Source organism: Neofelis nebulosa, chromosome 7 (assembly GCF_028018385.1).
Source record: "Neofelis nebulosa isolate mNeoNeb1 chromosome 7, mNeoNeb1.pri, whole genome shotgun sequence".
NCBI lineage: Eukaryota > Metazoa > Chordata > Mammalia > Carnivora > Felidae > Neofelis > Neofelis nebulosa.
Genome location: NC_080788.1, coordinates 142,523,385 through 142,531,452, shown reverse-complemented (window position 1 = coordinate 142,531,452; position 8,068 = coordinate 142,523,385). Strand labels below are relative to the sequence as shown.

The 8,068-nt window shown below is 49.6% G+C and overlaps 1 long non-coding RNA gene across 1 annotated transcript; it reads left to right on the top strand.

Moving 5' to 3' along the window:
- The first annotated feature begins 1,709 nt into the window (after nt 1-1,709).
- On the top strand, nt 1,710-7,661 carry LOC131518278 (uncharacterized). Its single transcript, XR_009264991.1, has 2 exons — nt 1,710-1,896; nt 7,452-7,661. It is a non-coding gene; the product is annotated as an uncharacterized LOC131518278 (long non-coding RNA).
- Nucleotides 7,662-8,068: the final 407 nt, after the last annotated feature.

Here is an 8,068-nt window from a genome sequence, read left to right as displayed (position 1 = left end):
CTGGGTGTTTGGTGGGCAAAATAACAGCTGTCCATGACACAAACCCTTTTATTTCCTGGACCCAGCACCTGGGATGCCCTTCGAATTTCTGGCTTGGCCTGAAGTTTCCACTCATCTTAAATCCCTCAATTACCCTGTTTATCATTGGTCTTCTTCAAGTTTCCTCTTTGTGAACACTCTGTTTACTTCCTATTAGCATTTCCACCTGTCTTGTTGCTTTACCTTTCTTTGCAGAACTCCTGTCCCTGCAAGAGTGCAAATATCAGTGTGTCTGGTGCTCCTGTGTATTCTTAAAACTGAGAGCCATGATTGGCATGTAGTAGATGATCAACAGATAATCTGTTGAATAAATGAACCTTGAATAAGTGAATGGGTGGTTGTCTAGGGTCGCATTGCTTGTGACAGCAAAACTGGGCTTCTTACCCTGGTAGGTCTGACCCCAACATTCATGCTTTTCCAGCTGGATGCTGACTCCCATCTACTGAAGGGACAGACAAAAAAACAAGACAACACAAAACAAAACAAAAAAATAAGCCATACGAACAGGACAGACCAAACTCTCCCTCTCAAGAAAATATGCATTTATAACTTAACAGCCATGACTTGGCTGACTCTAGCTGGAAGAGTTAAATAAAAACGGGTAGAGGGGAAGCCAGTTAAACTTGTTTTCCTTTTTTTTTTTTTTTTTTTTTTTTGCAAGAGGCCTAAGTTTTGCAGTCTGCAGAGCTATCTGTTGGGCTGGTGAGCCGGGACGACCGTGAAAAGAAACCAGAGAAGCTTGCTCACAAAAGACTGAAATCCTGGTATCTCTTTTGTTTTCACCCAAGTCTGCGGCCACTGACATTCCTCTTTTACACCACGGGTGGATAATAAGCCCCCTTCTCAGGAATCGAAATGCTCTTATACATTTTAATGTGACCTTAGCGAGCGCTTTTCAGAAATCACAGGCCCATCTGACTACACTTGAGGTTGAATTGAGCTAATGGTATTCACCTCATCTTTAGATGCAAAATTGGAAGGATAAAAAGACCTTGCTGTGAAGGGGGGGGTATGAAGGGAGGAGGGGGCGGATGAGTTGGGGGGGTGGGAGGGGGAAGCAGATTAGAGACACCGCTTAAAAATCTCATGATTGCGTGTTGATAACGAAATGTCTCCTCTTTCTAAAATCCCCCATGGGCTCGAGAGATGTCCTTACGCTTTCATTTTTAATGACAGCATCTTTTTATTCTTGGGCTTCGGGAAATTTGAATGTTGCTGCTTATGTGGCCAGGAGATACATTGACCTTTAGTAAATCTTATTTAAAAAAAAAATCAGATGGAATAGTTACTGCAATATTCCAGCCCTGTAAGGTGAGAGAGAGAGAGAGAGAGAGAGAGAGAGAGAGAGAAGAGAAAGAGAGGAGATATAGAGAGAGCACTTTCTTCCCTTGTAATCAGATGTGGATTACATTTATTAAAGATTCTGTGTCTCCTTTTAAATGACTTGCAACTGTCTTTCTGAATTACAAGAAGCTAGTTGGAGACATGGCCCCCTTCTGATTTCATCTTCAGATCACAGAGAAATCTTCTAAAATGGGAGGAAACCTGGTTCTTTTCTCTTGCCCTTTGGCTAAAACGTGGTTCTCGTTCACACGCCCGGCCCTGAGGAGGTAGGAACCGGGGTGAGGCAGCCGAGGGGGTGGGGGGGCAGGGTGTGGTCAGGAAAGAAACTGACCTGCACTCGAATAAAACACACGTCCCCCCAAGACAGGCTCATTTCCAGTTTTGACGTGCCTGCCGTCTGTCAAAGACCCGGTGGGTGCTTCCCGCCACCCGGATTCATCTGCCTCCAGGACGGAGGGGCCCGTTGGGCAATCCATCACGGAGCACACCTGGTCTGCCCAAAGGAGACAGCAGGTAGGGAGGGGCTGGCTGAGTGGTGGGGGGAGCGGATGAGTGGGAGCGTGGGGCCCCAGGTCGCCTGGTGAGGATCCCGCTCTCAGACAGGACCTCAAGCCTCCGGGCGTATCCGTCCAAGGGGGTGTGCAGAATTTGTCAGCATGGAAAGGGTGACAGATTGGGATGGTCTGGCCTTTTGGCTTTGCAGCTTCTGTCTGTGTTTATAGAATTGGATGCTTGGGCCTTCAGGCCCACAGCATTCTGACTTTAAAAGTGGGTGTGCTGACTCAGATACAGGTGGTGAATGGGATTATTATGATGATTTAAACACTTTTTTAAGACACGAGGATCTGGTTTCCTTCCGCTCATTGCAACCATTAAGTGACTTTGGGGAAACACTCTTTTGGGGGGAGCGATGGCCCTCTGCGTGCCCATATCACAGCTATCCCTGTAAAAGGGAAATCCTGATGCCGGTTTCCAGTTCAAGTGGAATTTCTTACGCGAGTCTCTGTTTGGGGAGAGAAGGTGGCAATCCAGGGCCACTGCGTCAAGAGGCACAATCATAGTGGAAGGTTGGGTATAACGGGATCTCTTAAAGCCAGAATTTACGAGCTCGGAATTCACCCACCTCAGCACAGCACTGCGTCATTTGCTGAGATATATGTAGGAAGAACCGTAGTTGTGATTTTCCCTTAGCTTGGGATTCATTCATTCATAAGGAAATTCCAGGTTGAGAGATGCTTTTGCTTAAAACGCTTGGGCATTTAACATGTCTGTTGAATGAATGGGTAAATGAATAAATGCACGAGTGAGTAACTGAGTGGGGTCTAGGGGGAGTGACAGTCATGCTGGGCTTGGGCATTTCATTGGACGCTGGAAATCGAGAGAATGAACAACTTGCTAAGTGAGTGAAGGGGTGAGCAGGTGAATTTTAGGCTGCGGGGAAAGTGTGCCTGGCAGAGTGGGTGGTTCGTAAATCAAGTATGAAATGCCTGAGTTAAGTGCTTCATCCCAGCGTCTGGTGGCATGTCCCCAGCCCGTGGCAAAGCTGCAAGGACAGAATGTCGAATCAGTGCATGGTCTCCTTTCCCCAGAACAAGCCCAGGGGTGGGTGGGAGGTGGGTGATCGTCACTGACCCCTTCCTCCTGAGGAAGGGGCTGGGTCTCAGGGGTCAGGTGGCTAACAGAGTTGCCGTGCGGTAGAGGCAAACTTAAAGCGAGGTCTTGCTGACTCCAAATTGCGTGATTGTACCTCTGTTCTGGGATTTTCTCCTGTCCCCTTTGGAGCCTTTGTCCTCAGGGCTTGGCCCTGGCAGAAGGACGGGCTGGCTTCCTGCCTGAACAGCACACCTGTAGAGCTCACCGCCTGGCTTGGTGCTGGGAATCTTCTCCATACACGAGAGGTCCCACCCCTGCCCTCCAGGGCCTGAGAGCTTTCTTTCCATTGCGAGCCGAAAGCCCAAGGCAACCTGGCACCACTTCCCCAGCCTTGTCCTGACCAGTCCTCAAAAATGCAATCTTGAACGAGCACAGGCTGGGGTGGGGCCCTTGGTCAATTCCTTGGACCAAGGCCACCTTGCCTGAAGAATCCTTTGGGGTTGGATGCTCCTGCCAGGGGCCTCTGAGGCCGGCCTGGCTCCGCCTGACCTGGCCTGGCCACCTTGATGAGGTGGGGTGGGTGGGGAGCAGGGTGGGGCCGTGCTTAGCTGTGTCATGCGCGGGGGCTGACTTCCCCCACCACAGGAATGTGCTGACAGTCCTGATTTTAGCGTCCCCCAAACCTTCATTGGCAGTTCACAACTTAAACGTGCTCCAAGACTAGACGAACGATCGATCCTTTGTGCACCGTGGTTACTTTTAAGTCAGACTTACTGTGGTTGCATTTGGGGAGAAGGAGACAGTAGGGCCATAGCAAATGAGCTTAGGCTTCCAAATCAGCCAACCTGTGTTGAGCTGTGTGACCTTGGGCAATCGACTGTCCTTCTCTGAGCCTTAATTTTCTCTCTCTAATGAGGGTGTTAAGGATACCTAAGCTGCAGGGTCCTCTGAGGAACAGAGATCCTTATGTGGATGACTGGGGATGTAGTATACTGTGCAGGTATTTTGATTTGCAGAATTCTGTGTTTAATAATGGAAAAAAAAATAAGAAGGGGAGGAGGAGCAGGAGAAGGAGGGTAGAGGCGAAAATAATCCTAGTTAACACTTCTTGAGTTCTTACCGTGTGCTATCCTAAGCTCTAAGCCCTTTACAAAATAATCTTGTAAAATCCTAAAGTTACTGTTATTGTCCCCACTTTCCAGTTAAGGGAATGGCTTTAGCAAGGGGAGATGATGGCGCTGTTAGATTTCCAATGGCCGTCCCCGGCTCTGTGTCTCACCCAATGATGAGTGTCCACCACGGAGAGGACACCTTGCCTAGGACCCTTTGGCAGAGTGCCGATGGACCCAGCGGACACAGTCAGAACCTGAGTACACTGGGCGTGGCATCCTTAGAAGCCTCTGGACGTGCTACCCCGTGAATGTTGCTGGGGCTCTTGGCTAACTCTGGGGGGAGGGGGGTGGGCGCCAACGTGGGGCACCAGCAGCCACCAGATCTCCATGTGCCCTCGGAGAGATTTGACTATCAAATACATGTGCGCTGGGAAAACGACTTCAAACACAGGCCCCAGTGAGGGAAGGTGCTCTCTTGTATTTTGCCATAAATATTTGGAGCCGAAATCGTCTTTGAAGATAAAGATTGGGCTAGAAGCAAAGCTTGCCCTGGCCACGTTGCCCACAGTGGGAAGCACTGACAGGGTGGGGTTGGGGGGGCGTTGGTGAATAGCCAGAGAGTGGAGCCTCCAAGTAGGCTGAGGACCGACTGGGTCTGGGGGCCTGCAGAAAAGCACCGCCAGCCTTGGCCTCCAGTGGGTGGGGAAGCCAGCTGGGCCTGACAGCCCCGTGACGCTGCAGTGACAGTCCTGGGAGAAGCCGGGACTTCGGAGCATGGGCGGGACTGGAAGGACTGTTCACTAGCTCTGACTTTGGTCAAGTCACTTAACCTCTCTGAACCTTCTTTTTCCTCATTTGTAAAGCGGGAGATAAAGTAAACCTCCTCTTGGCGAGGTCAAGTGTAACTAAGCTAATGCATGAAGTATTAGGTTGCTCTGTAAGTTCTTTTTAAACAGCTTTGTTGAGGTCTAATTCACCTGCCATGCAATGAGTCCATGTAAAGTTTACAACTTAATGGCTTTTAGTGTATTCACAGGTATGTACAACCATCACCACCATGAATTTTAGAACATTTCATCACTCAATATCACTGGCTCCCATCCACCTCTTGTCCGGCCCAGTAAACCACCCGTCTACTTTCTGTCTTTATAGATTTCCTTATTCTGGACTTTTTCATATAAATGGAATCATACATGTGGTCTTTTGTGGTTGGCTTCTTCCACTCCGCATAATGTTTTCAAAGTCTGTCGATGCAGTGGCATGGATCAATACTCAATTCCTTTGTATGGGTGAATAATACTTCACTGAACGGACAGACCGCATTTTATTCATCCGTGAGGCATAGACAGATGGGCATTTGGGTTATTTCCACTTTTTGACTCTTATAAATAATGCTTCCCTTTAACATTTCTTTTTCATTGTTTATTTGTTTTTGAGACAGAGAGAGAGAGAGAGAGAGAGAGAGAGAGAGAGAGAGAGAGAATGAGCAGGGGAGGGGCAGAGAGAGAAGGAGATACAGAGTCTGAAGCAGGCTCCAGGCTCCGAGCTGTCAGCACACAGCCCGATGCGGGGCTCGAACTCACGAACTGTGAGATCATGACCTGAGCTGAAGCCGGAAGCTCAGCCAGGTGGCCCTGAATCATGCTTCTCTTCACATTCTTGCTCATGTTTTAGTGGATGTGTGTTTCATTTCTCCTGGGTCGATATCTGGAAGTAGAATGGCTGGATCGTATGGTCTTTTTTCAATCGTTAGAGGAAACGCCGGACTGTTCTCCAAAGTGGCTGCACCATTTTACATTCCTACCGGCATTGTGTGATGGCTCTCTACACGGCATTCAGATGAGCGTTCTGCACCCCCGGGACATCCAACAACCAGAATCAGAAACCCACGAAGCCTGGTGCCCGCAGTGGCCAGCCCCGTCCCTTGATCCACATGGTGTGGTCCTCCCACACCTCCTTCACCTCTCCCACCCCCCCACGTGGTCCTGCCCGGTCAACCTTCCTTACTCGCGTGTTTTGTTTTGTTTTGTTTTGTTTTGTTTTGTCTCTGAAGGAGCCCCTTTGCTTCTGAGCTTTCCAAACCTGTCTGTCCACCTGCCTGGGTCCTTCCCAGGCTCCCACAGAGACTTCTACGTCTCTGTGGAGCTGTGACCTCCTTGGAGAAGGACCTTTGATTTCTCCCTTGCTGTATTCCTCCTGGCACCTGCACGGCCAGGGGCAGGAGCCCGTGCCAGCTTGGGTGGTGGAGAACTACTGCGCTTGGGTTCAGATGGACCAGGGTTCTGATCCTGGCCCTGGAATGGATGGCTGTGGGCTACCAGGCAGGTTCAGGTCCACCCTCACAAAGAGCACCCCAAACCAAACAGCAGCGACAACACAAAGGGGGTAATTACACCTTCCTCGGTCTGTCAGGTAGTAAATGTTTGTTGAATGTGTGCATAAATAAGTAAAAGCAACATGTGGTGAGTAAAAAAAAAAAAAAGGCGGTGCTTTGTTATTTCCCAGGGAGCTGTAGGCAACCCAGGCCTGTGTGTTCCGAGAGTATTTTCCTCTATTCCAGAAGCAATGGCCTATGTGGATGCTATGCACGATACCCATTTTATGGATGTTAAAACCGAGGCTCCAAGAACTCCAGTGAAGGCTGCTCGTGTCACTGGGAAGCATTTAGACAACAAGCATTGAGCCAGATTTAGCAGTAGTTAGGAAAAAGGAAGGCCACCCTTCCCAAAATACGTCCTTAGAACTTGAATCCTGTAAGTCCCATAAGATGCCGCGGATAAAAATACTCCTAAACTACCTGAGATTGAGGAACACTTTGCAAGGGATAGCCTATCTCAGGACTCTCTCAGTCAAAGGCTCCTCGTGGGTACCATGCAGAAGGGCAGTGGGTAGCAATGACTGAGAAGGCCCCTGGGTGGGTTTCTAAAACAGTCCCTGTCCTCTCTGTTTAAGCAAGGGAAGTGCTCTTGGCTGAGAAAGAGCTAGCTTGTTTGGGGTGTGGGTAGGAGGGGAGTCTTTCTGCTAATGTGACCCCTGACTCTCTATACCCTGAACTGGGCGGGACAGACGGCTATCCTCCTGATCTTATGGTTCTTACATGCAGGGAAGAAGAAACTGCGGGAGAAAAGCCAGCTGGCCTGCCGGTCGAGCTCCCCTCTCACTCATTCTAGAGCCCAGGCCTCCAAACTGCTGTAGCCTGACCCGCAGCTTTTTACTCCAGGAAGCTGAACCAACCCTTCACTGCCGGGGGGGTGTGGGGCCCCGCTGTGGTGGCTTGCTCTTTTTTTGATTAAAATTAAAAAAATATATATTTTATTTTATTTTTACTTCTTCCTTTTTTTTTTTTTTTTTTTTTTTTTTTAGCAGTGTTTTGCTCTGGATTTCACATCCCCCCTCTCCTCCTGTCTGCACCCTGTCCTGGATACAGAATCACACAGCTCATTGGATGGAGAGAGCTAGGCTTCTACCCTGCCAGTGACTCCTGCCAGCATTGACTTCAGTGAGGGTCCCTCTTGGTCCCCAAGAATAAATGGTGGCTCGGTCGGGCACAGGGCTCCTCTTGGGAGCAACAGTAAGAGAGATGAAACCCTTGTCGAACCCCTACTGTGCTCCAGGTGCACACACACACACACACACACGTTAGCTCCTTCCACTCAAGGATCTTGGCCACATGCACAACGAGAGGGTGCTGAGGACCAGGGAGACAAAGGGACCCCAGCAAGGTCAGACCACAGAGCTGTTGGGATCGGAATGAAGGGCTTCCCGTTGGGGCGGCTGTGCACGCTCCACTAACCTGCACCACTGTATACAAAGTGCCACCTTCTTCAACCTCCGCTTTGGTCTGTGCCCAGGACCCGGTCCTAAGGAGGGGCCCAAGAGCTGAGGTCCTGCCCCCTGGACACAGATATCAGTCTGCTCCTTGAAAGAAAAGAAACAATTCTGATGATCTCCACCTTTACGGCGTGTCCCCAGAGGGTGAA